Consider the following 27,535-nt stretch of genomic DNA (forward strand, 5'->3'; position numbering starts at 1 on the left):
GAATTAAGTATTATATTATATAATAGTCTCAAGGAACTTCTACCTTCTCATTGAAGAGACTGAGTTTATAAACTAGGGCAGGCAGGTGAGAGATCATGACTCTCTGATGTGGTGACCTGTTGGGTTACTATTCTAAATGAAACTGATAGAAAACAAAGACTCATGAAGTACTGGACATGGACTATATCTTGTAATGTCACTGAAGTCAACAAACCCAGAACTGTCTTTACAGTTTTTGATTATATGAGCCAATGAATTACCTTTTACTTTTTATGTCCTTTTAACTTAAGTTTCTATCTCTTGCATCTGAAAGAATCATAGTGGACTCAAATTGAAATTTCCAAGTACAGATGTTACAAATCTTATGCATTGATTTGCATTTGAGCAGCTAGCTTCTTATCTGGACAACTAAGTAGCTTCTTCTCCAGGATGCACAGCCTCTGGGATTTATGTACTCAGTGATGATTAAGGATTCTTTCAAACAACACTGGGCAGAATGTTTGTATATAAGCAAAATGGTAGAGGAGAGTTTCTGACTCCTTTTCCCTGAAGCCTTTCCTCTATCCTACCCCTTTATACCTAATAAGGTTTGGTTTACCGATACTGCCAAAGTCTTTGTTGACTATTTTACTGAAAGTACCTTAGTAGTGGGAATTTTAGTTAGAAAGTAATGGTTAGAACAGGCCCAAAGGGGAAAAATATTTCACCAGATAGTTTCTCAGTAAAGCAGAAATCACACTGTTTTTACCAATTTGGTTTGTCTACAGAAAGAGTAAACTTGCTGAGAAACATCTTTGAAGACAATGAAACTAAATCTTCCCCTTCTATGTGTCTTCCTTGTTGTCAGGGAAATCCTTTGAAAATGGTTCCATAAAAAGTCTTTCTTTGTGCAGCTACAATAAAAAACAATTGAGAGAAACTAATCATTTCTTTTTGTCATGGCTCCTCTTGAGACCTCCAGAGGAGTAAATATCTGAAATAACAAGCCTGAATATAAGATTTTGTTTGAGAAAAGTTTCATACATAGTTGAAGTGTAATTTCACAGAATCTTTTGTTATGCTCAAATTCTTCTATGAATGGCAAATGTTATTGATAAGAGCCTGAATCATGAAAGCTCATCCTGCTTCAGTCTGGACACATAGACAAAGTTCTTAAATTGCATTTATCATCCTTATAGAATGATTTTTACCATGTTTTTTCATGATATGGGATGAAGACGTATTATTTTAATTTGTTCTCTAAACTACAAAATGAAATGTCTACACCATTCATTGTTTAAAGATACAGTTTCACATTTGTATTTAAGATAACCTTTAAGGAAACCTTCATATACTTCTCTGTCATTTATTTAAAAAAAAAAAACAATTAGGATTCAGCCTTTAACTTTTTCACCTTAAAACAAAAGTCTTGTTCTTTGTTGAAAAGGCTTTCTTCCTTGATAGAAATGTAATTTTAGTTTATCTACATTGACATTTGAATTTGTATGCATTCATTAAACATTCAGATTGTATAAATAATGTGATCTGTATTTTAACAAAGGAAGCTTTCATGGATGAATAACTTCTTTACTTGGCATTATGACAGCTATTGAGAATTCAAATTTTTGCATTAAAAAACACTGTGTGAAAATATCTTAGAGAGAGAGAGAGAGATTGATAATCAAATAGAATAATTTTAAGGGTAGTTTTTAAATGTTTTGATGAGTCAACAATTTCAAGTATATAAAATATATGTCATATTTTATAACTTCTCTGGAAGAGTAACTTCATTAAAAAGATATTGTATCCTTAATCAAAATATTCTATTTTCTACAAATTTGTAATCTGTAACCCTCTTTTATTCCCTTATGTTCCGAAAAGACTCCTTGTCCTCCTATCTTCTTAATTGCATAGCCCAGAACTTCTGTTTGTACAGTAATTCATGGTACAGTTCTCCTGACCTTTCTGTCTGCAGTTCATTGTTCAGCATGCTTAATCTACTTGTTTTCTTGACCAGTGACCATCACACATGTTTCATCCTGGACCTGAGCAGGTTGTACAAGAACCTTTATTCATTTGTCACATAAGAGCACAAGTATACTATTTGAAGCACATAATTGTATGAGAAAATACAAACCAGAGCACCTGTGAGGTTAGATTCTGTTATTTTTCTTTCAAAATCTAAATCTTAGCAAAATACCTGGCACAGAGTTGGCACACAGTAAACATTTGCTAAATGAATAAGAATGATGCTCTTCATGCATGCAAAGAGGAAAACCAGGAGATATAACCATGGAAAGTACAGTGGGACATGAAAAGGATATGAGGAGAAAGAATTTTAAAGGAGGAAGAAGACTAAGACCATAGAAAACAATAAGATGGATCCCACTACGTGCTTGGGCCACAAGGAAGGCAAGGACAAGCAAGGGACTGCACAGTGATTAAGTGAAGATTTGTTGAATAGCTAGCATGTGCTGAGAATTTGAAAATATATCCTGCATTCATCATTAATTTATTGTTTTTATTAAGTACCTACTGTATGTCAGGCCTGGCTTTGGATTCTTGAGATCCATCACTAAACAAAAGAAAGACTCCTGCCCTTTTAGCACATATTTAGATGGTATGTAATAATCAAAATAAATATACTATGAGAAATGTGAAAAATGCTATGGGAAAAAAGAAAATTGCAGAACAGTAAAATCTTACTGACAAGGTGACCAGGAAGGCATCTCTGGGAAGGCGAGGTCTGAGTAAAGAGGAATGGATGGGAATTAGGAAAGAAAATGTCTGGAGGAAGATCAGTCTATGCAGTGGGAACAGTAGAAGCAAAGATGGAAGGAAGGAGTTTTCCTGGCTGAGGGAGGAATAGCATGGAAGCCAGAAGGTCTTGGGCAGAAGGAGCAAAGGGAAAAGCAGTAGGGAATTAGGCCAGATATAATGGTGAGATACAGGGAATAAAGAACAGTCATGAACATTGTAGGTATATTTGTCTTTCATTTTGAGTGAGATGGAAGCCTTGAGAGGGTTTAGAATACAGGGGTGGTTTGCCTGTATTTTGTTTAAAAAGCATGATCTTGGGGGTGCCTGGGTGGCTTAGTCTGTTAAGCGTCCGACTTTCGCTTAGATCATGATCTCACAGTTCATGGGTTCGGGCCACGCGTCGGGCACTGTGCTGACTGCCAGCTCAGAGCCTGGAGCCTGTTTCAGTCTGTGACTCCCTCTCTATCTGACCCTCCCCTGCTCATGCTGTCTTTCTCTCTCTCTCTCCTAGAAATAAATAAAACATTAAAAAAAATAATAAAAAGCATGATCTTGTTCAGTCCTTATAAAACATACTATGAAGTAAAATTTTAGCAAGAATTATTTTAGATGTAAAGAAACCAACTGAAATTGGAGTTCACATTAAGGGTTGATTTTTTTCTCTGGAACAGTGGGTGCGGATGGGTGTTTCTAAGAGTGGTGTAGTGAATTAATGATGCTTAGTTCTGTAGGACTCACTGTGGGTTTGCCATTCTCCTGGCGTTCCTATCATACATGGTGGTGAGGTGGTGGTTGTAATTCCAAGAATCACATCGTCACACAGCAGTCCTCAAAGTCAGTAAGAAAGACTGCTTTTCGCTGTTGATCTGGCTTTCCTTCTCACTCTCACTCTCTTAGCCTTTTTTTTTTTTTTAATGTTTTTATTTATTTCTAGGAGAGAGAGACAGTGTGAGCAGGGGAGGGTCAGAGAGAGAGGGAGACACAGACTCCGAAATAGGCTCCAGGCTCTGAGCTGGCAGTCAGCACAGAGCCCGACGCGGGGCTCGAACCCACAAACCATGAGATCATGACCTAAGCGAAAGTCAGACGTTTAACCGACTCAGCCACCCAGGCGCCCCATCTCTTAGCCTGTCTTTATCAGGGAGTGAAACAGTTTTCAGAAATCTCCAGTATCTTTCCTATGAGGTTCCTTTGAACAAAACTAGGTCATATCACATATCAAACAATAAACCAATTACTAACTGAAAAGTGGGGAAAGGATTACCTTCAATCAAGACATGTCATCTAGGGTAGGACATAGCTACATGGTACCTGAATAAAATTATAGTTGTGTTAACCAGCGATAAGGAGAAATGACTGATGAATAGGCAAATGATTGTGTCTTCCAGAGGCGGTAGGTTCTATTATGTGCCTTTATAGGTGAAGAGAGGTTTAGAGAGTCTTTGTAATTCTCCTAATATAAAACAACTAAAAAAGGCAGAGCAAGGATTGAACTACAGATCTGTCTGATTACAAACTCATGTGGGTTTTTTGTTTGTTTGTTTTTGCTAAACTAGACAGGCCCCTCTATAACTCTGCCACACTGTTGTGGGGATTAGTGTAGGGGGACCTTTATCCAGATGGCAATGGCTATTAACTTACCACTGTTGCATGAATTGTTTAATGCTTGCTGACAAGACAAGAATATTTTCTCCCTTTAAACAGAGTCCATGTATGAAGCCAAATATTAGTTAAGAGGTTTGTGAGTAAGCAGAATCTCTCACAGTGGTCTAGTTGCAAACCACAGAAACCACTTTAGCTAGTTTAATCATAAATGAAATTTAATGAAAAATGATAGGTCACAGAATCCATGGAGGCTACACAGTCAGGAACGTTACTGAAGTCATTCTAATAGCATGCTGGCAGGCACAATCTTTCTGTGCCTGAGTCCTAGAATTAGACAATTGTTGGACATCTCCACAAGGACATCTGCCACTGTTCTCTATGAAATCTTTCACTTGACATGGCCTTCTCTATTTTGTCCAAACATCGTTTCCTATGTGTTTTGTTTGTAGAAGCAAGGACACATGCCTATAATCTATCTCCTAACGAAGCTGAGAATTCCCTGGAAGAAATTGTAAATAATTGGTGTCATTTTTAAAATATTTGATATAATTTATCAATAAAAATATCTGGTCCTGTAGTTACTTTTTTTGAAAAAATTTTTTTTTTTAATTTTAGAAAGTTTGGGAGGAGGGCAGAAGGAAAGAGAGAGAGAATCTTAAGCAGGCTCCATGCTCAATTCAGAGCCTGACACAGGACTTGATTCCATGACCCTGAGATCATGACCTGAGCTGAAATCAAGAATTGGACACTTAACTGATTGAGCCACCCAGGTGTCCCATGTTATTAGAAAATTTTAAACTACTAATTCAATTTCTTTAATACATGTAAGCTGACTCAGATGACCTATTCTGCCTTGTGTGTGTTTTCATAGCTTTTGTCTTTCAAGGAATTGGTCCATTATATCCAAATGATCACATTTGTAGCATTCCTTTGCTACTTAAAAAAAATGTTTACGTATTTGTTTTGAGAGAGAGAGAGAGAGAGAGAACGAACATACATAAGCTGGGGAGGGACAGAGAGGGAGGGAGGAAGGGAGAGATAGAGAATCCCAAGCAGGCTCCATCTCACTACTGTGAGGTCATGACTTAATGCTTAACTGAGAGCCACCCAGGCAACGCCCTTTGCTACTTTTTTAATGTCTATGCAATCAGTAGTGATGACCTCTCTTTTATTTCTAATATTGATAATTTGCATCTTCTCTCTTTTTCCCTTGGTTAGTTTAACTGGATGTTCATCACATTTATTGTCTTTTCAAAAGAACCAACTTTTGATATGATGTTTTTATATTATATTCCTGTCTTAATTTCATCAATTTCTCCTCCAAATTTATTATGTATTTTCTTATACTTGTTTGAGGCTTATACTGTTTTCCTATCTCCAGTCTCCTACAGTAGAAGCTAAGGTTGTTACTGATTTTAGTGCTCTGTTCTTTTCTAAAATATGCATTTAATGCTAGAAATTTCTGTGTTGCATACTTTCACTGCATCTCACAAATGTTGATGAGTTATATTGTTACTGTTATTTTCATTTCAAAATATTTTTGTTTCCCCTGAGACTTCTTTTATGACCATGTATTATTAATTTGTTTAATTTCCAAATATTTATGGATTTTCAACTGTATAGCACTTATTCCCAGTTTAATTTCTTATTCCATTAGTTGAACACACTTTGTCTGGTTTCTGTTTTTAAACTTTTTGAAGTATTCTCTGTGTTCCTAAACATAATCTATCCTGGAGGATGTTAATGTGAGCTTGAGAAAAATGTGTACTTTGGTTTACTGGGTGAAGTTTTCTATAAATAATGTCAATTAGATTAATTTGATTAATGATGCCATTGAGGTCAACTATACCCTTAGTGACTTTTAGCCTGATTCATATATCAATTACTGAAGAAACGTTTTGAAGTTTACAAGCATATTTTTATATAATGAATTTGTCTCTTCTTTCAGTTTTATCAGATTTGCCTCATATTTTAACACTTTGTTAGATGCATATTATTCATTCTGTAGTGCTTCATATTATCACTGAAAACTTTCCTTGTTCTGAAGTTTGTTTTTCTGAAGTAAATATAGTTACTCCAGGTTTCTTGTATTAATATTATTTTTTTAAATTTTTTAAGCTTTTTTTTTTTTTTTTATTTTTGAGAGTGGGGAGGGCAGTGTGAGCAGGGGAGGGTCAGAGAGAGAAGGAGACACAGAATCCGAAGCAGGATTCAGGTCTGAGCTGTCAGCACAGAGCCTGACGTGAGGCTCGAACCCACGAACCATGAGATCATGACATGAGCTGAAGTCAGATGCTTAACCAACTGAGCCACCCAGGTGCCCCTCTTGTATTAATATTATCATGGTGTATCTTTCCCTATCTTTGAATTACTACATCAAGACCCTTCACATTTAAAATTATTATTGCATGGTTGGATTAAAATTTACATTTTTGTAACTTTTGTATTCATTACATTTGTTCTTGTTTTCTTTTTTTCCCCTTTCTTCTTGTTTAGCTTTCTCTAATCTTAATTGAGTGTTTTACATATTTCCATTTCCTTTCCATTTCCTCTTCTTTTTTTAACATTATTATACTTCATTAACAATTTTTTTGGTGGTTGACTTAGAGCTTATCATATTCTTTTGTAACTAGTTTGAGTTTACCTTTAAATAACACTGTATGTTTCACATGTATGTAGGTACCCTGTAACAGACTATTCCAAGTGTATTGCTGTCATTCAGTTCATTTATTTCTATGCTATAATTACCCAATGCTTTGACAATATTTTGGCTTTAAACAGACTGTTATGTTTTTTCAAATTTTTGTTTATTTATTTTGAGAGATATTGAGAGAGAGAGTGCATGCACATGTATGCACACTGGAGGGTCAAAAAGAGAGGGAGAGAGAGAATCACAAGGAATTTTGTGCTATTAGCCCAGAGCCCAGTGTGGGGCTCAGTCTCACAATCGTGAGATCATGACCTGAACTGAAATCAAGAGTCAGACACTTAACCAACTGAACCATCCAGGCGCCCCAAACAAACCATTATTTTTTAAATTAATTATGAATGAGAGAGCTATATAGTTTATACATATTTCATATAGTTATATCTAAAACTAGTTATCATACCAAAGCTCTCTTTGTGTGTGGTAAGAGACAGAGGGAAGCATTTTTGATTAAAAAGTTTTTTGATTTCAGGCTTTCAGTTGTCCTGTGTCCCTGAATTGTGATTTTCACAAGTATTTTTTAGATTTTTTTTTCCTCCTCGAAGTGGATGTGTCTGCAGTGGGGAAAATGCCCTTCTCCAAGCTGTGAAGAGTCTGGTAATGTCTCTTCCCTGGATAGTAGGCCTTTGCTATGGAGAAAACTCTGGGCAATATTTCACAAAGTCACATCTGGAATGGGATCTTTCTTGGATCTTCACATTAAAAAGTGGATATAAATCCCACAAATGTGAGACTCCTCTAAGTCTTATATGCAAGAGATTTTCATTTTCACTTTGGTCTACATTCAGTTTCTTATAATTCATCAAATTACCTTTAAGCTTTTTTACCAGTTTCTGGCTCTTGCGGCTTCAATTTCAGGTTAACTGATCTTGACTGTGTCTCACCGATTTTGTCGTTATTCCCCAGATTTTGGAGTGATGTTTTACCCTGTTACACTTATTCTTTAATAATAAAAGAAGGGTCATTGATTTGCAGTTTGTTTAGCTTTGTCTTTTTATAAGGAACAAAGTGAAGACTTCTGAGTTCTTTACAAATCAGTGTTGAAACAAGAAGTCTGGGAGTCTGAATTTTAACTTTTACCTTTGGAAGCCTTTGGCCATAATATTGGAAATTCCAACTTTATAGGAATATAAAAATATAAAAAAAACTATAGAAATAAACAAATACAGGACTAGCCAAAACATGTGAGGCTACCACAAATATCACAAACATTTATTAGATAACACAATTGTAAAAAAAAAAAAAAAAAAGGAAAAGAAAAAAGAAAAAAACAGAAAAAAAGTTAGAAGTGATGTACATGTTTAATAACATTCAGCTTAGCTAGCTTCACAAAGGTATTGGCCTGCTATTGGGACAGAATATTTAAAGTCTGTTGTCTAATGTTCTCTAGATAGTGTTTAAAAGGGCAGATACGATGTTTCCACAGTGACTTCTTTTTCTAAACTTCTGATGCTAACCAGGTGCCTACTGCCCTGTTTCTATGATTGACATATTCATTCCTTAGTTAAATTTAGATAGTTTGGTAATAGATAATCCTGGAAGCTGTTTTTATAAGGAGGACATTTCCTTGTCTCTGCTCTGGCTTATTATGTGAATTATTATGTTTTAATAGTAAGTACATCATCTTATTATTTTATTTTCCCTTACTTGGTATAAATGTTATCTTATTTAAATAGGCTAATTTCCCAGGTGATAATATATTTTTGCCCTTCATGCCATTTTCTGTGTTGGGTCACCTTTCTTTAGAATCTTCTGGAAGAAGAGAAATTCAAATAGTCAAACCTGTCCAATATTTGGTTAGGAAAGTATTCCAAGCTCTTGATTTAATGAAGTTTGAAAGTTGTCTTAACTTCCATTTATCTATGCTGTCTTTGCTGCCCCATTATATGGATGAATGTGACCCAAGGGTGGACAGTAAGTACTTGGTGACTGACTGAAGCACAAATGTTAGTTGCCACAAAATAAAGTTGCCTGCTAAGAGGCAACAGGGTCAAAGCTTTTCACCCTAAATGAAATATTTTTGACAGTTTCGCTTATAAAAGAAGTTAATAATTTTAACAGGAGCTACAGTAATATTGTTGGCTTTTTCACATTATGTACAGTATTATTGAAATATGTAAATGTAAGAAGTCTATTTTAATAAGTTCTTTTTAAAGGTATGAATGTGCCCTTTTGATGGGAAGAATAAAATAAAAGATAATTAGGTTGACTGCTATGAAAGCACTCACATTTCTACCTTGGGCTATAGTGAAACATTCTGCCTGAGTTACACAGCTTGATTTATCCATGAAAATTGCATTTATAGTACTCCTAGAGCAAGGAAGTATAGAAACTAATGTCATGACCTTAAATAAGAATTCTAAATCTAATGAGAGCCTCTTTTAATGTAAGGATGTGATTTAGAAGATGCATTTTAATAGTACTTATTAAACCTAATATATAAGAAAATTTGTACTTGGACTATGTTGTTGAAACTCTTGCAAATAGAGAGCTTTGACTTCAAAATCAGAACATTAACATGAAAAGACATGTCAGTTTCTTGATCCACCTAGATTCTTACCCCATGGCGCAGTCTGTGTCCATGGTTTAAGCTTCATGTAAGGATGGATATGAAACCGGTCAAAACTTGGGACGACAAAGCATCACACTAAATTTGTGATTAACTCTGTTCTGGTCCTGATAGCTGAGTTGCTTATAGCCAGGATTCTGTTCCTATCTCTCAGTGTCTTCTGATTAAGGGCCTACCTTGTACTCTGGCATCACAGTTCCACTTATATTTTCCCATTCTTTAGCAGCCGGGTTGCTGTCATGACACATCAAATCTCCAAACGATTGGGTTCCTGCCCACACGTTTTTGTCCCTTCTCCTGCTTGATGCTTCTGAATTTCTACTCTCCTGTTCTCATCTCTGGTAAGATAGACAGCTGGATTGTAGGATTGCTTTCAGTACTCATTTGGGAGTCATACTTTAATCTGGACTGTATACGTTTTAGACAGTCTCAATCATAAGGAAAAAAAAAAAACCAAAACCTGTCTTTTAAAATAATTTCAAAAATTTGAGGTTTGAATATATCTTTAGGGTGACTATTTGTTTTAGGAAACAAATAAAATTATACCTCCTGCAATAAGACAAATACAGAAAAAACACACAATGTTTGTGATCCTTTAAGTTATATAAGTGAAAATTAAATATCCTCAACTAAAACCAATATTTGAAGCTGGAAATGTTGAATCAGTGAAGCTACTTTGTGTGTTTATAGAGACATGAGCTGGTTACAGTCTTATTAGTTTCACCTTTAAAGATCATTCCTCTTAAAAAATATTTATTTTAAAAGTGTGGGTTTAAAGTATTACATGATTTCGTTAGTTACATTTGCTCTTGAGAAGATAAGTTGTATTATTTTTTCTATATTGCTCACCGTGGTTTGGGGACAGAAAATGCAAGGACGAGGGAAAGTCTAGTTCTACCCCTCTCTTTAACTTTGAGTGAAAGGAGAAATTGAAGAGGAGTTCCAAGGCATTCTGTCATCTTAACATAAACTATACTATCAATTCCCTAGATTTAGACTGAATAGGAAAAAATGCTTTGATATTGGGCTATTAAACTCTGTACACTTCTGTCCATGTGGAACCATAAGGAAAGATTAATCCCTTTGAAGGGAGGATCTGCTTTTCCTTTAATAAAGTGGCTATTTCTGATGTCAGTCCTCCTGGGAAAACAGATTGCTCCCAAGAGTTTGTTGTGGGATTGGGGAAGGGGTTGTAAAGGAGAGAAGCTAACATGGTCAGGAGGCAGTTGAACCTGTGATCACTATTGTGGGAGACTTGTGCCCCGCAGTGGTGATAGGTTATGGAAGCAATGTAATAGGTACTAGACCAGAATAGGAGAGATTATGAGGTTATGTAATTGTGGAAATGCTGGTAGAGGAAGTAGTGGTGGAACTGAAATTCTGGAAATCAAGACTGTGGGGTCTGAGTCAGTATAATTTTAGTGCTTAATGAAAATATGGCATTCTTTCAGAATCACAGCAACTTTAAACCAATCTTTTTTTGAACTGATGACCTTGTATTTTTAGTTTTAGTTCCAGACCTTACCTCAAGGTCAGAATCCTTCTAAGGCTTATACCTTTATGAGCTATTACTTTAATTAATGAAAGGAAATTTATTATTTTTATTCCAGCTACTAAGTGAGGTGACAGAATTTTTAAAATAAATTTTTGTTATCTAGCGGAGTTTAGGAAATTCTTTACATTACTGTTTGAGTTCATTTTCACATTTGAAGATCTAGTGTGACTTTGGTTCTATACAGAAATATGCTGAAATGCTACTCCTGTGAAGTCTTCTGTGGCTCCTCTCAGGGAAAATTAATTTTATCTTTTGATCTTCTTTGGTACCTTTAAATGTTTTTAATGTTTATTTATATTTGAAAGAGAGAGAGAATGGGGGGGAGATGTTGGAGGGGCAGAGAGAGAGAGGGAGACACAGAATCTGAAGCAGGCTCCAGGCTCTGAGCTGTCAGCACAGAGCCCGATGTGGGGCTCGAACCCACAGACCATGAGATCATGACCTGAGGTGAAGTTGGACGCTTCAACCAACTGAGCCACCTAGGTGCCCCATCTTTGGTACCTTTTTTAAACTTAATTTTTAGGACAGTTCATATTCCTGTTACTTTTGTGCATATCCTGTGTGTCTATGGGATTCTACCCTTCTTGAGAGCAGGTATAATTTCATTTATTTCCCAGCAAGTATTAATTACTTGTTATATTCTTGTTCTCCCTCCCTGAGCATTTAACACAAGACAGAACACACATACAGTAGGTGTGCAATAAATGTTGGTAAAAAACTAACAAAAGATAATATTTTCATTTTCTCAAGCTCCTTGCAATAACTTTCCTCAGTATGTCCCTAATGGTCAGAATGTAAGACTGACACAGGGGTCTTCGTGTATATATATTTGATAATTAAAAAAAGTCCCACACCTTGAAAATATCATTTGGATATGTCTTATTTCTAAATAAATTATGAGATATTAGCTAATGTGGGATAAAGCTTTTTTCCCCCCATAGAAAACATACATGCTGTCAGTGCAATGCAGTCAGCTACCAACATTGCAAAGGAGATTGAAAGAACAAAGAATATGACAAAATAGGATTTTTAAAAACTGTAAACTTGTCACAAATTTTGAATTTCCTACATTTAAGTGAACTTGTATCTCTGCTTTCTACAATTCTAATTTCTTCTGCAAAATATAAATTGAACAATTTATGGGTTGAAGTAAAAATCTTGGCCAATGGTATATTAAAAACATGTTTCTCCTTTTCTAGGTTGTGCATCCCTTGAGGATAGGGATTATTGTGTTTTTTCCATCTTGGAATTCCCAGCATTTCTATAATCCCTGGTAAGTAGCAAATGCTTAATGTTCACTAAGTGAAGCAATTAATTTGATATTTCCATATTTACCTCTTCACTCCAAAGTTCGTTATATCTGTCAATATGAGGTATTTTATTGCTTGCTGTCTTTCAAACAAATTCTCCTCTAAAATAAATTAAGAATAAACAACATGGATTTTTTTTTTTCATTTTATTTATTTACGTTTTTCATCATGATACGTGTACTATTTAATCCCTATCCCCTACTCCCATTCCCCCATCTACCTCCCCTCTGGTAACTATCAGTGTGTTCTCTATTGTTATGATTCTGGTTTTTTATCTCTCTCTCTGTCTCTCTCCCTCTCTTTCCTTTGCTCATTTGTTTTATTTCTTAAATTCCACATATGCATAAAATCATATTTTATTTGTCTACTCTAATTTCACTTAGCATTATATTCTCTAAGTTCATCCATGTTGTTGCAATTGGCAAGATTTCATTCTTTGTTTTCAGTCTGAATAATATTACATTATATATACATTACATGTGTATATATATATGTATATATATATGAATGTATATACATGTATATATGTGTATATGTGTGTGTATAATGTGTATGCATACATGGTGGACACTTGAGCTGCCTCCATAGTTTGGCTACTGTAAATAATGCTGCAATAAACATAGAGGAGGTACATGTAGGCCTTTGAATTAATGTTTTTGTATTTTTTTGATAAACACTCAGTAGTGCAAATCCTGTATCATAGGGTAGTTCTGTTTTTAATTTTCCATACTGTTTTTGCACAGTGACTGTACCAATGTGCATTCTTACCAACAGGATTCTTAAAAATCCTTTTTAATCCACATTCTCAACAACACCTTTGGTTCCTATGTTTTTGCTTTTAGCCGTTCTAACAGGTTTGAGGCGATATCTCATTGTAGTTTTGATTTTCATTTCCTTGATGATGAGTGATGTTGAATATCTTTTCATGTGTGTTGGCCATCAGGACATCTTTTTTGGAGAAATATTTGATACCGTCTTCTGTTCATTTGTAAATTGGATTATTTGTTTTTTGGGCATTGAGTTGTGTCAGTTCTTTATATAATTTGCATACTAACCCTTTATATGATTTGGATACTAACCCTTTATTTGGAAGGTATTGGCAAATATATTCTCCCATTCGGTAAGTCCTTTTAGTTTTGTTAATTTTGTTTCCTTCACTGTGCAGAAACTTTTTATTTTGATGCAATTCCTATTGTCTATTTTCCTTTTATTTCCCTTGCCTCAGGAGATCTATGTAGAAAATGTTTCTAGGGCTGAAGTCATAGAGGTAACTGCCTGTGCTCTTTTCAAGGACTTTTATAGTTTTAGGTCTCACATTTATGTCTTTACTCCATTTTGAGTTTATTTTTGCATATGGTAAAAGAAAGTGGTCAAGTTTCATTGTTTTACACGTAGCTGTCTGGTTTTCCTAATACCATTTATTGACGAGACTGTCTTTTTCCTATGGTATATTCATTCCTCCTTTGCTGAAAAATAATTGACCCTATAATTGTGGGTTTATTTCTGCATTTTCTATTCTGTTCTAGTGATCTATGTATCTATTATTATGCTAGTACCATACTGTTTTAATTACTATCACTTTGTAATATACCTTGAAATCTGGAATTGTGGTAACTCCAGTTTTCTTTTTCTTTTTCAGAATTTCTTTGGCTATTCTAGGCATTTTGTGGTTCCATAAAACTTTAGGATGTTTTGCTTTCATTCTGTGAAAAATGCTGTTGACATTTTGATAGGGATTGCATTAAATGGATAGTGTAGGTATTTTAAAAATATTTTTCTTCTGATCCATGAGCTGATTCCATGAGCATGGAATGTGTTTCCAACATTATTATTCCAATATTATTTAATTGAAAAGTGAATCCAAGCTTCATGTACTATGAGTTTATTTATACATGAGCTTTTAAACATTATTTTTTTTAGACCAAATATATTGAGAGGGGATTCACAGAAAAACCTTCAATCATGGAAGCCCCACTGTGTGGGAAAATTCTGAGTGACTGAAAAAATTATTTAAAGAATAAAGGTATTATATTTCCTCTAAAAACTGCTTCAAATGATATCAGTGAAAGGAGTCAGCTTGAAATATTTAGATATCTGTTGGGCACAGATACATGGTAAAAAAAAAAAAATACTTTACAATTAGAAGAAAGAAGCATTGTAAAAGCAGAGAGCCTACAATACAAGTAGTCTCTTTTGTTTCTTAGAAGGCAGTATAAAGGCTCCTGATTTAATAGGCAAGACCCATAGTTCAGTTTCCATCTTCCCTTGTGATGATTGAGTCTGGTTTACTAGATAAAAGCTCAGCTCTGAGATGAGGCACTTTCATGGACCCTGGATCCCTAATCCGATTCAAAGGGTAGGAAGACAAAGGGACAATATTAGCATATTAAAGAATTATAAGGTGTCCCCTCCCTTTCTTTTCTGTGTTTAGTATTAGCTGTGGAAAACAAGTGATGTACAGGAACTGGCTCTTACTGGCTTATGAGAGCCATTTGTGCATATCTTCAACACCTTGTGTTTAATGCTGTGATTTGAAATTGGCCATGGTAGGGATATTTAAATGACAAAAAAGGCAATTGCTACATGTCAAAGTGTTTTTGTTTTTTAAGAGCTGGTTTATTAGAACACCACTGCAAAAGATTTAGAAAGTTAATCAGAAAATTTAAATTAAAAGCAATTATTCATTATACTTTTTATCAGTTTTCTGAACTTATCCTCTTCTGTCTATTCTGGTTTCATCTGCCTGCTAGATAAAATGCTCTCATCTCAGTTTAAGGTACAGGCAAACAAGATACTTGTCCCTGTGTAGTCCCTCAGTGCTTTAGCTGTATTTACAAGCAGTCTGTGTTTTCCTGCCTCTATGAACTTTTTGCATACGATGGTCTTTATGTTTGGAAAACCTTTGCCTGTGTTTGTTTCTCACCAAATCCTACCCATTCCTTAATACTCAGCATCAGTGTACATCATTCCTTAGGGAAACCTTTTCTTGACCTCTCCTACCACTACCATGAGCTGAATTAAGCATTCTGCTTTGTAATCCCATTATAGGCTCTGATTACCCTTATTATGGCATAATTATGTCATACAGTCTGCATTAGTTTTCTATCGCTGCTATAATAAATGACTTCAAATTTAGTGTCTTAAAATAACACACGTTAAACTTATTCTTACAGTTCTGGAGGTCTTAAGTTTGATATGGGCCACAGTGGGCTGAAATGAAGGTATTGATGGGGCTGCATTCCTTTCTCAAGGCTGTAGGGGACAATCTGTTTCCTTGCCATTTCCAATTTGTAGTGGATGCCTTTATCTGTGACTCAATGAGTGTCTTTTATAGTCAAAGCCAACAATGGCTGGTCATTCTTTCTTACTTATTACTCTGACACAGATTCTTCCACCCCTCTCTTCCAGGTTTCAGGATTCTTGTGGTTACATTTGGCCGATCTGGATAATCCAGGAAAACCTCCCTATTTTAGAATAATCGGGTTAGCAAATTTAATTACGTCTGTCACCTCAGTTTTCTTTTGTAATGTACATAAGATATTCATAATTTCTGGGGATTAGAATGTGAACCTTCTTGGGAGACCACTTTTCTGCTTACCACAGAGTTATAAATATTATTTAACTTGCTTGTATATAGCTACAGTTTCCAGCACTGCATAAGGGCTCAAGACATAATTTTTTTAATAAATTCGTATTTACAAAATCATCAATTTTTCATAGAATCATGCAAATTGAAGATTGGAACAACTTTAATGCTCTGTTCTTTTGTATTTCTTGAACTGTGTTAAGGACAATATTAGTTTAATTAATTTAAGAAGTTAATTAGTTTAATTAATTTAAGAAGTTAATTGGCTATGTATCCTTGTATATGTTTTAGACCGTGCTCTTATAATACTACCATTCTTACTCTGATACATAACAAGTAATTGAATACATTGTAATGATGGCAACATATTTAGAAGTGCTCAATTTTAGTAAAAATTCATTGGACAAACTTTCTGAACCCCTGGTTAAACATTCTCATGAACTGCAAGTACTTTTGAATATTTCACCACCTTTCTTCACAGTTTTTCAACATTCAACAAAAACGTATCATTTTCTAAACAGAAATCTGAACTCCTAAGTGCCTAGCATAAACAATAATCTGCATTTCATTTTTATCAATTGATAAAAATTTGACAAATATTTGATTTTGATGAATATCAAAAAGTATGTCATGTTTAAATTCATAGGAAAAAATCTGTCTGTAAGCCTCTGCTTTTTAAATAGATAAAGAAAAGCTTTGTGTTTTGTTTTTTTTTTCCACAATGAGATATGGGTTGGGAATTTAATTTGAGCTGATATCCCCAAGGTAGTCAGAAGGTTATTTCAAAATAAAGAAAACTTAAAGAAACATCTTACCCAGTGGTTCAGTGACAATATATATTCTGTATCTGTCCAAATGAGAAAGGTAACACTCTCACCTTTAAATAATTTTTTACTCAACAAAACTTGCTGCTTAGCCCCATAGTTCTTTATAAGTACTGTGACTTTGTGGAACACTATATTGGAGAAGCTGATTGTAGAAGCTAATGTATAGACTAATGTAATTTAAAATCAGAATGTTGGTATTAAAAAGACTTTTTACACAGTGTTTAAAAATTATATTATGCAATACCAGTGTATTGATTTCTATAATATCCACAGTATGGTTCTGGAAAGGCAAATTAAAAGAGGACATAAAAATTCAAAGTAACTTACTGCTGTTTACAAAGACATGGGATTCTTATATTGGCAAAATCAGTCAATTATATTAACAAAGCTAGATAAATAGTCAGCCACCAAATAATTTCTAGGCTTTTTCATATCTAGTTCAAAGTAATTTATCATATTGGATTTCCCTTCCCCCTTCTCTTAAGTAGGATCTGTGAAAAGCTGTCTCTTTTTACTCGTGAGATTTTTTTGCAAGTAATCTTTTTTTTGTTTGTCTCTTGAGGTTATTGTCATTAAATTGTTCTTATTAAACACAAAATATGCAAAGTACTGTGCTGCATTATGTAAAGAACATTCAGCAGACATGGTCCAGCACTCTCATTTCTATAATCTTCACAGTTGTGCTACAGAGTTCCTGATTGTATAATTTTGTCCTTTATTTCTTTGGTTTTCATGCCTGTGGAATTGCTGATGCAATTACAGATCATGGCCAAAATTGTAGGCTTGATCATAGACAGCATAATGAACCAGGGAATTGAGTATGACACTCAGGGAAAGTTATTGAACTCTAAGCTTCATAAATATATAATGTAATATATAATTATTATATAAGAAATGTCACCTGTCACATATGATATATGTAATGTGAAATAATGATTTATGTATATATATAAATTTTAGAATTAAATGAAATTAAGTTAAATACCTAGTACAGTTCTAGCACATGCTATAATCAAAACATATCAAACTTTCATCTCTGGAATGACTGAATCATACAACAGTGGTACTTTCTGAAGCTTCAAAGCAAAGGTGGGTCCCTGAGGAAAAGTCAGTTGTTAAAATAATAATTATAAAAGGCAAGGGTTCATTTATTTATTAATTAATGTTTTGACTATTGTACTCAAAGTTAGGAAGAGGATGCCCTCAAGACAAAGGTTAATTGTAATGGCATAGATAGAAATCCACACATATTTTATCCCATTATGCTTTACAAAAAGAAAATTTTGGATATTTAATGACTAAACCACCATCAGTCATTCCAGAGAATAATAAATATTTTTTGTCTGATTGTAATTCTTAAGCATAATTAAGGATGATGACTTTATAAAAATTCATTTTCCTAACCTTTGGGTAAATGCCAAATCATGTATAGCTACAAATTGAAGCTAACGTTGTGGGTAGAATTCATGTATCCCATGTGTCAAGACACAGTTAGGGTATCAATAATCTGAGTAATAGCTCCTATTTATTGAGGACCTACTATGGGCAAGAAACTTCACTCGATAGTTTATTTCTATGATCTCATTTAATGTTCCCAGTAGGGCTACTAAATGGATAATATTATACTTTGAGAATAGACAAGGAAATAGTCTCAGGAAGGTTTAAATGGCTTTTTCAAAGAAGTCACACAACCAGAAAATGTTGGTGGTGAGGTTTCAATACTGATCCATCTATCTGATTCTGAGTGGAGGCTGTTCAACTGTGTTTTAGTACCTGTTTTCACCTCAGGCACTCCATTATTTTGAGGTGGGGAGGGGAGGTTTTATATTGTCGGGTAGTTAGGCTGGAACTACATTTCCCAGAGGTACTTTCTGTGAATAGTTCTGAGTTAGGGTTAACCACAAGAGAAGTTGCACTGAATTTGGAAGGCAGAGACAAAGCAACAGCCATTGTGCTCTGAATGTTAGTGTTGAGCTCCAAGCATCACCAAAGTTCACCAGCTGCTTATCTGCTGGTTTACCTTATTGTAGGACACCCAACAGATCCTCAGCTCCTTTATCTTCTAGGAGTCCTAGACCAGTAAGGGAACAGTTCTATGGTGAAGGCACTAGCTTCTTCTGTACGTCCCTCCCTCAGATCTACATAGTTGTAGGTCCTGTTTGCCTATATAGGTCTCAGTTTTTCTTGAGGGTGCCAGATTTTTCTGGATTTGCCATGCCAGCTTTTCTTCCTTTCTCCTGGCTTTGCTTCCCTATAGTAACTTTAGGACCACTCTCAAACTAGAAAAAAACAACCTTCTGTAGAGTTCTCAATCAGAGTTTGCCCACAAATTGGGCAACACTAAATCTTTAAATTAAATCACTTACCCTATATTATACCCTAATGGTCCTGCCCCCCCTGATAAAACCATGACTGTCAAACCTGTAAAATATGTCTTGCAGTGGTGATCATAGGTAATTTCTGGAACATTGTGATGATGAAGCAAACTATAACCTATCTCTGTTAAATTACAAGTTAAACAAAATCATTTTTTTCCCTGCTTAAAAGTGAGTGGTATAAAAAGCTAAGATAATCTCTCTAAAGCTATTCTATTGAACAGCTACATCAAACATATTAGAGTCTGAGTATGATTTACATGCTTAAATTTACAATCATGAGGCCAAAATACCAGTTTGTGTTACTCACTGGTTCTTGCTATAAATTTCACCTAAGTCATCCAAACAAATTTGCATAGGATCAATTATAATCTTTGCTATTGAGTGTTCTGTGCTTTGTATTAATTAAGGTGATTGCCTTGTAATGACTTCATTACTTATGCCTGTACTCAGTTTCTGTACTACTAACAATTATGCTGTCTTTAATACTACAAGAAAAGTATTACATCTAGATCTAAATTTACTTTAAAATATTTAGAATCTATGTACTAGATCAATATATCTTACTTTTTCCCCTTCAGATTATACAGAAGTAGCTTCATTTAGTATTTAATACAAGGTTTTTCGATCATCCAAGCATGTGGATCTGTGTAATGTCAACTACAGACCTGATCAGAATCTCCTACTATCTAAAATGAAGTAAGAAATACATCTAATATGTGCTTCCATTTCCCCTATTTTTACCCATTGTTTACATTTCATAAGTCTCCACACTTGTGAACAAACTGAGAAATGTAATCTGGACAACAGAGGCCAATTAGTCTGGTAATAATAAGAACTGGTAAAGGAGTTAGAAATATAACAGCTTCATTTGTGTTCTCTTTGATGTTTAAAACCCTTCTCTATGCATTAACTTTATATTCATAAAAAATGTGTGGGATAAGCAAATCTTATCAGCCTTATTTCAAAGATGAGAAAATTAAGACTCAGTGACTTTAATGCTAAAATCACAGTTTAAAGAAGTGATTGAGCCATCAATTATTGACTGTTTTTTTGTTTGTTTGTTTGTTTAATGTAAAGCAAGTAGTATAGATAGTGGAAATGCTATATATTTTAGGTTTTATGACTCTTTCCGAATCAAAGATCTATGATCTTAACTAAAGCCCGGTGACTTTGACTAAGTCAGTTAGTTTTCCTGATCTATTTTTCATAGTATATAAATGAGAGTGATAGAATTTACCTTACAATTTTATTATGAAAACTTTCCCAATATGTTTTATGGTATGGAATACTTATCAGATTTGTGAATGATTAAAATATTATTTTTAGTCTTTTAATGAGTATTTGGTTTATTTTTGAGTAGTTTGTCCTAAAATGTTTGAATCCCTATGTAATTATACTATTTTTAAGTTTGTTTTTTATTTATTGTGAGAGAGAGAGACAGGAAGAGAGAGAGTGGGGAAAGGGGAGAGGGAAAGTGAGAGAGAGGATCCCAAGCAGGCTCCATGCTGTCGGCATAGTGGGGCTCAATCCCAGAAACTATGAGATCATGACATGAGCTGAAATCAAATGTCAGATGCTTAACCGACAGAGCCACCCAAGTACCCTTTATATTACTTTTTAAAGTTATTTTTATCCATAAGAGTATGTATCTAATATTATAGCATAAAAGTTATAAAATTTTAGCATATATTAGAATCACTTGTTAAAACACAAATTGTTGCAATATCAGACTTTGTGAATCAGTAGATCTGGAGTGGAATTCAAGAATTTGTAATTCTAATAAGTTCTGAGTTGATACTACTTCTGCTGGCTCAAGGGTCACACTTTGAGAACCTTTGTTATTGGTGAAAATATCAAATAAAATAGAACTTTTGTTTTTGGTGAAAATATCAAATAAAATAGAACCTTTGTTATTGGTGAATATCAAATAAAATAGAATATGATGAACAGAACTTTACTTTCCTAAAACAAACAAACAACAAACAAAAAACCCAAAACGTGCAAAAAATCACTTGGCTGAAAATCATTTTTAAAATATACTTCTTTAAAGTACCATTTTAGATTTATGGAAATATTGAGAATATAGTATAGAGTTGCCAATATACTGCATGATAAGTTTTTATTAACATATTATATTAACATGATACATTTTTATAAATAAACAATATGATAGGTCATTATTAACTAAGGTCTATAGCTTACCGAGATTTATTTATTTTCTTAGTTTTACCTAATGCCTTTATTTGGGGTTCTAGAATACCACATTTATTTGTTTGTTTGTTTTTGAGTACTTCCCTACTTTTTTGTTATTTTTTTGCTTGTTTCTTTATTATCTGGTGTAAGTTACTCCAGATTCATTTTGTATTAGCTCCTTCCCTAGGCCTCGAATTAGCCATTTCTCCAAGGATCCATGGTTACTTTTATTGGGGAATGTTACTAGAAACACAGTTCTGAATAGGTGTCCTCATTGCTTCTGAGTCGTTTCTTTTATACCAGCTTATGTGACAGAGAAAAAAAAATATATATGTATGTATGTATACTAATTGTATTTTTATATATTAGCTAGAGCTGACATACCAAGAATACTATAGACCAGGTGGCTTAAAAACTGAAATTTATTTTCTCACAGTGCTAGAGGCTAGAACTTTTAGATCAAGATGCCAGCTGGATGTCAGATTCTGGTGAAAGCTTTCTTCCTACTTTGCAGATGGCCATCTTCTTGCTATATCCTCATATGGCTTTTTCTCGGTGTTTTCACATTTAGAGAGAGACAGACACAGAAAGAAACATCTCTTTCTTCCTTAAAAGGCCACTAATTCCATTATAGGGGACACATCCTTGTGACCTAATCTAACCCTAATTACTTCTGAAAGTCCCCATATTTAAGTAGTATCACACTGCAGGTTAGAACTCAAAATATCAACTTGGATAAGAGGACAAACATTTAGTCTGTGGCATTCCACATGTGTAAGAATGTATTCTAAAGATGTAGGATAATGGTAGATGGATTATAAAGTTGGATCAGGTTGAATTTATTGATATGAGCTTACTGAACAGATTCTGCATTTACTATTATAGCTAGGAATTAGAAAGAACTCTAACAGTTTGTTTGGTTAAATTAGCTGAGAAATGGACCAAAATGTGGCTCACAGTGAGTGAGTTGGAAATGCTGAACCTGGCTTGGTTTAATGTAGGTGAAGAAATTCAAAAGCTTAACTAGATTGGAATGTTACAGTAGATTTGTCATTTAAGACACACTCACCCATGTTGGCAGTGTCAGAAGACATACTTTTAACCAAGACTGTAATAAGTAAATTTATGAGGAGAGAAGAGCCCTAGCATCTGTGAAGAGTTGTGTGATTGATCTTTTCCATATGCCAGAACTTGCAGTGGGAACTGCAATCACTGATTTGGTAAACCTGCATGCAATGGGAATAATTGGTTTCTAGGATGGCAGGGCCAAGTGGGCACACTCAGCCACCAAAGACAGGATTAGCTTGGTGACTGTAATGGACAGCAGAGTCAAAACAGCAACCAGACAGAGTAGTCTGACTTGCATAGATCTATAGTGTTGGCTAGTTGATCATGGTGTTCCTGGAAGTGAAATAAGAACTCTGTTGAATTCTTAATCTGTATAAACAGAAAAGTTCTAGGTGAAGTGAACATAAGTCTAAGATGAATCTTAGAATCAGAGAGTCATAGCCCTTCAATCAGTTTCCAGACATGAGCAAATTTATAGACTCAGAACCATTTGAATGAAGGGAAAACTGTGTTCTCCTGAGAAAAGACCCTGATACACTGACAAAATTTTATAGTTAATCTTTCCTTTAGTGTTTCCAAAAGGGATCTATGGCCTGTAGAAATAAGCACTGAATAGAACATGAGTCAAATATGTAATCACAAGATATTTACTGATTGCTGATTTTATGGAATTAGTAAATTCACTAATATGATATTGAGTGTGGAGATCTTAATGCATAGGACCACAACATGGAAGTTGTACTAACCCACTGTGAGGCACCATTTATTCTTTCCAGATTTAAGATGAGTCAGAATTGAGCTATCAAATGTAAAAGTAGTTGAGAGAGCTATTCATTAATTAGATCTTATATATAATAAGTTTGAATCCTTGAAGGTCACATCTTAACATACATTGGGACACATTAACTATTTTAACTGGGTGTCCTGAACTTCTAACACCCATAAAAATTTGTTAATATTTAAGTTATAAGGGGTAGATAATTAATTCAAGCTTTCCTTCCAATATCCTATAAGTAACTAAAATTAGTTCCCCATGGCCATTTCCAAAGATGGTATGGAGCACCAAGTAGCTAAACAGAAAACTGCTTAGTAAATTAAGATCACATTTGTAGATAATAATGAAATCAATATCTCATAATGATGAACTTAGACGACTCCTCTTTGGTAAGGAAAATCAGCATCAGACAACAAAAGACTATCAATGCAGCTATGCAATGTTCTTTTGGCTAGTTGGTCTTGGTACTCTTGGTCTGAATGCTTTCATTAGTTTGTGATCTGGAGGTCCAAACCCTCACAATAAGTCATTGTTTCAAATAAGCATGTCAGATACTGAGGTCTGCATGTCATTGAGTGGCTAAATACAAGCCCTGCAGCACAAAAACCTTGCTGGCTTGCCTGTTACCAGCTGAACTGACAACTGAGATAAAGGACTGGTAGTAATTAGTTAAACTGGAGGACCTGATTACAGGCTAATGCTAGAGGTGCAATCTTAGCCACAGATAATATACCTAACAAACAACCTGATACCCTACTAACAACATATATCCAAATCAGGCTCTATGACTCCTAAAACCTATTTTCAGCATAATCCCTATTGTCTCTTATCTGGGCAAATCCTTGGATTATTGAGAGCTTTTAGATTCAGCTACTCTAATGGGAGTTTTAATTGTGCTGGTCAAGTTCCAGTGCCTTAGTCTAATGATTAGAGTGTCACCGATGACAGTTTCACAGATTATGGGACTTATACATCACCTTTGCTAGCTATGAAACCACAAAACCTCTTAAATTAAAAGATACTTATAAATCAAGCTCTCAGGCCCAATGTTGCCTTCAAATTCCAAATGTAGCTCAGATTAGTTATACTGTCATTATAGCCACAATAACATGACCCCCATCAACCCAAGTGGATATGCACTTGGGAAGACTACCCCAGTTTCATATCTCAGATGACATCAGCCTGGCTTGGAACTCACTGCTAGAGATAACATTGCCTCAGGTAACATTGCCCAGCTCAAGTCATCACTGATGGAGATGAGTGCCCCCTGTAACAGAGTCAACTTCACCCCAAACATTTGGATCACTGCCAAGCAACATTCATGGGCTACCTCTCCTAAGGACTGACACATTGGATATGGAGCATTTACTATTTTTCTTTCTTCAGTATTAAGGATTCTATTACATTTCTCACTGTTTGCTTAGTCCGTGGTTTGGTATATTCCTTATTCTTTGTCAAAACATATAGCCCTACACTCTCATACCTAAAAGAGGGTCTTGAAGTGGGTGCTGTTATCTTTGCCACTCTAAAAAAAAAAATAATGGAGCATATTACTTTTATTATCAGAAGGACCTGCCTCATATAGGTCCACCTCTCAAATCTCTGGGAAGAGGATTTCTCACTGTCTAGAACCTTCTCATAGTCCACCCTTCCATCTTTCCACCATGGCCCTCCCACTCATGTCTCCATTTTTATCATAATCACTACTTCTCCTTGCTTACACCAGTAACCGTTACATATCCATTACTGAATTATCACTTCATGTCCTCCCGCTATAACTGCTGGACCTGCCAACTTGATCCAAGGAATACAAAAATATATCATTGTCAAGAAAAACATAGCTGATACCTTTACATACTTTACACCTATACCAGGATATTGTTAGAGACCCTAGAAATTTTGCATCTTCTTCCTTGATTAATGCCATGTAAATAGGGAACTTGGTTATGGGCTGCTGTGTAAAAGGCTCCTTATATTTCTATTTGTTTTTCTCCTTTTTTTTCCTCTCATGTTTCCTGTACTTACAGGGCATCTAATATCTGTTCTCTGGAAGCCTCTTCTATTATTCAGGCCACTCAAATACTCAAAATAATTGAGTTCAAAATTTATGTCAAGACATCAGTGGGTCAATTTGTAATATAGACTTTTTTGAAATGCTGTCTTGACCCAGTTTTGAGGTCCTGGCTAGAGGCCAGTCAGTTCTCTTTTTTTGCAGCTGATTAAATCTACACACCAACCACTTCCTTTTATGGGGCTCTCACACACTAGAACCACTATGAACTTGCCCTAATTGCTTCTAGGACCAGGTTTGACACAACTAGGGACAGCCCCTATGCCCTGGAGTCTGAAAAATTATTCAAATCAGTCAGTACACAGAGAGCCTTAGAAACTTAGCTAACCAAACCCTGAATGCCATATATGAACTACCCCCATACAGCTCCAGCTTGCTGTTACCCTGTCCCCAGCTACAACCTTGATTTGACTTTACTTGGCAGCCTTCCCTTGTTTGGATCTGTAAGTAATAAAGAGTTTGACCTTTCACCTATCTTGAGTGTCATTGCATTGTGTCTTGCCATCAAAAGAATCATTACATTTTATAAAATAACTTGCAGCATTCTAGACCTAAGATCTGACACATTAAACCTGTATACCTGTAATAATACCAACAGAGTTGTAATTCTTTTTAGTGAATCCCACATCTACTTTTCTGCTGGTGCTAATAAATCAGCCAAGGGAGTTTGGGGAAACTTAGCAGCAAAGTAAAGGTAATCCTACAAAGGAATTAAAAGCACTAGATCCACTTAGGAGGTAATAATACAAAAGTTTTGATTTTCTACAACATATTAGGCATAGTTCATCAATATGGTAGCCAATTAGAACTGTCAGGAAGATTTTACTAAATACTGTCCCTAGGCCCTTAATCGAGACTCTGATTAGATCCAGATATTGGTATTCATTAAAGTCTTCCAAGTGATAAAAACATAATGATAAGTAAAGGAATCATTACTGAGCTACAGGAAGCTAACCCAGGGAAGCAAAGATGCCAGACATAACAATTTTGGTAGCATTCCCCTAGAACTAGACACAGTTCCTAAATGCAAAGAATTGGGAAATACTTCATTCAAATATTAAATGTAACATTGTCTGTGTCATCCTGAGTCCATATCCGAACCTCCTCCAACTTGGAACACTTGTACTAGATTATTCACAAGAAATGTAGTTATATCAAGCCATTGACATGTCATATGTGTTTATTATAGCATATATTATACTCACATACAAAAAGTTAGCAATAGGGTGCTGCCATAACAAATCTAAAATATGTAGCCATGGCTTAGTGGTTGGGTAATTGTCAATAAAGCAAAATAACTAAAGCAGGGTAGAAGTCAATACCGTCTAGTGATGCTATGGGGAAGCTACTGCCTGTGAGAATTTTGAAGGCAGCCTGTGTCTAAAGAACCTAAAGGTTGAGGAGAAATTGTGAAGAACCAGAATGTCATAGCCTGTGTTGGCTACTATTGGATGTCTGTAGCAAGATATTAGAAGAAAAGTATGTGTATAGAAAAGAATTGGTTCATTTTCAAGCAAGAAAAATTATGGAATTATAGGTGAAACTCTTATTATCATTAGTTTGTAAACTTATTTTATAGAGTTTTTAAAAATAAACATTTTCATGTATTATAGAGCAGATTTAAAAATATGGAACTCAAAAAATAAAATATTTTTACAATATTCTCTGTCACTTTCATATTTTGATTAATCAACTTATATTGTTTAAAATGATTTTGGTGAAAGTAATCTATGCCTATAATGGGAACAATACATATTGTGAAAATTCTGGCAAGAAATATTATAACTTGTACTGTTTTTTTATATGACACAGATAAATGACTGCCAAGGAATGTAGAAAGGAGTATTTGCTGATTTTTATATCTGTTTTTGGATTGGGCTTTGCAATTTATGAAGTATCTTTATAATCATTTGATATTACAAGTGAGTCCATGGAATACAGAAGACAGGAATTATACTAATAGAAAAAAAAGGTTCGTGCTAGGATTAGAAACATGAGCTTTGGTGTTGGACTGGCTGGATTCTAATCCTCGTTCCCCTAGCACTGTGACTAAATGAATTACTTACCTTCTCTGAGTGTCCTCAACTATAAAATAAAGGTACTTTATAGAACCTCAAGAATTAGTGTCAGGATTAAATGAGATATATACACA

The 27,535-nt window shown here is 34.8% G+C and overlaps 1 long non-coding RNA gene across 1 annotated transcript in view; it reads left to right on the forward strand.

Moving 5' to 3' along the window:
* The window catches only part of LOC144238407 (uncharacterized), a 35,174-nt gene extending 18,406 nt beyond the window's left edge, over window positions 1-16,768 (forward strand). The window contains exons 3-4 of the long non-coding RNA XR_013337103.1: window positions 12,375-12,448; window positions 15,894-16,768. This is a non-coding gene — a long non-coding RNA (uncharacterized LOC144238407). The remainder of the gene's footprint in view (window positions 1-12,374; window positions 12,449-15,893) is intronic.
* Window positions 16,769-27,535: the final 10,767 nt, after the last annotated feature.

This window comes from Crocuta crocuta, unplaced genomic scaffold (assembly GCF_008692635.1).
Source record: "Crocuta crocuta isolate KB4526 unplaced genomic scaffold, BGI_CrCroc_1.0 scaffold216, whole genome shotgun sequence".
NCBI lineage: Eukaryota > Metazoa > Chordata > Mammalia > Carnivora > Hyaenidae > Crocuta > Crocuta crocuta.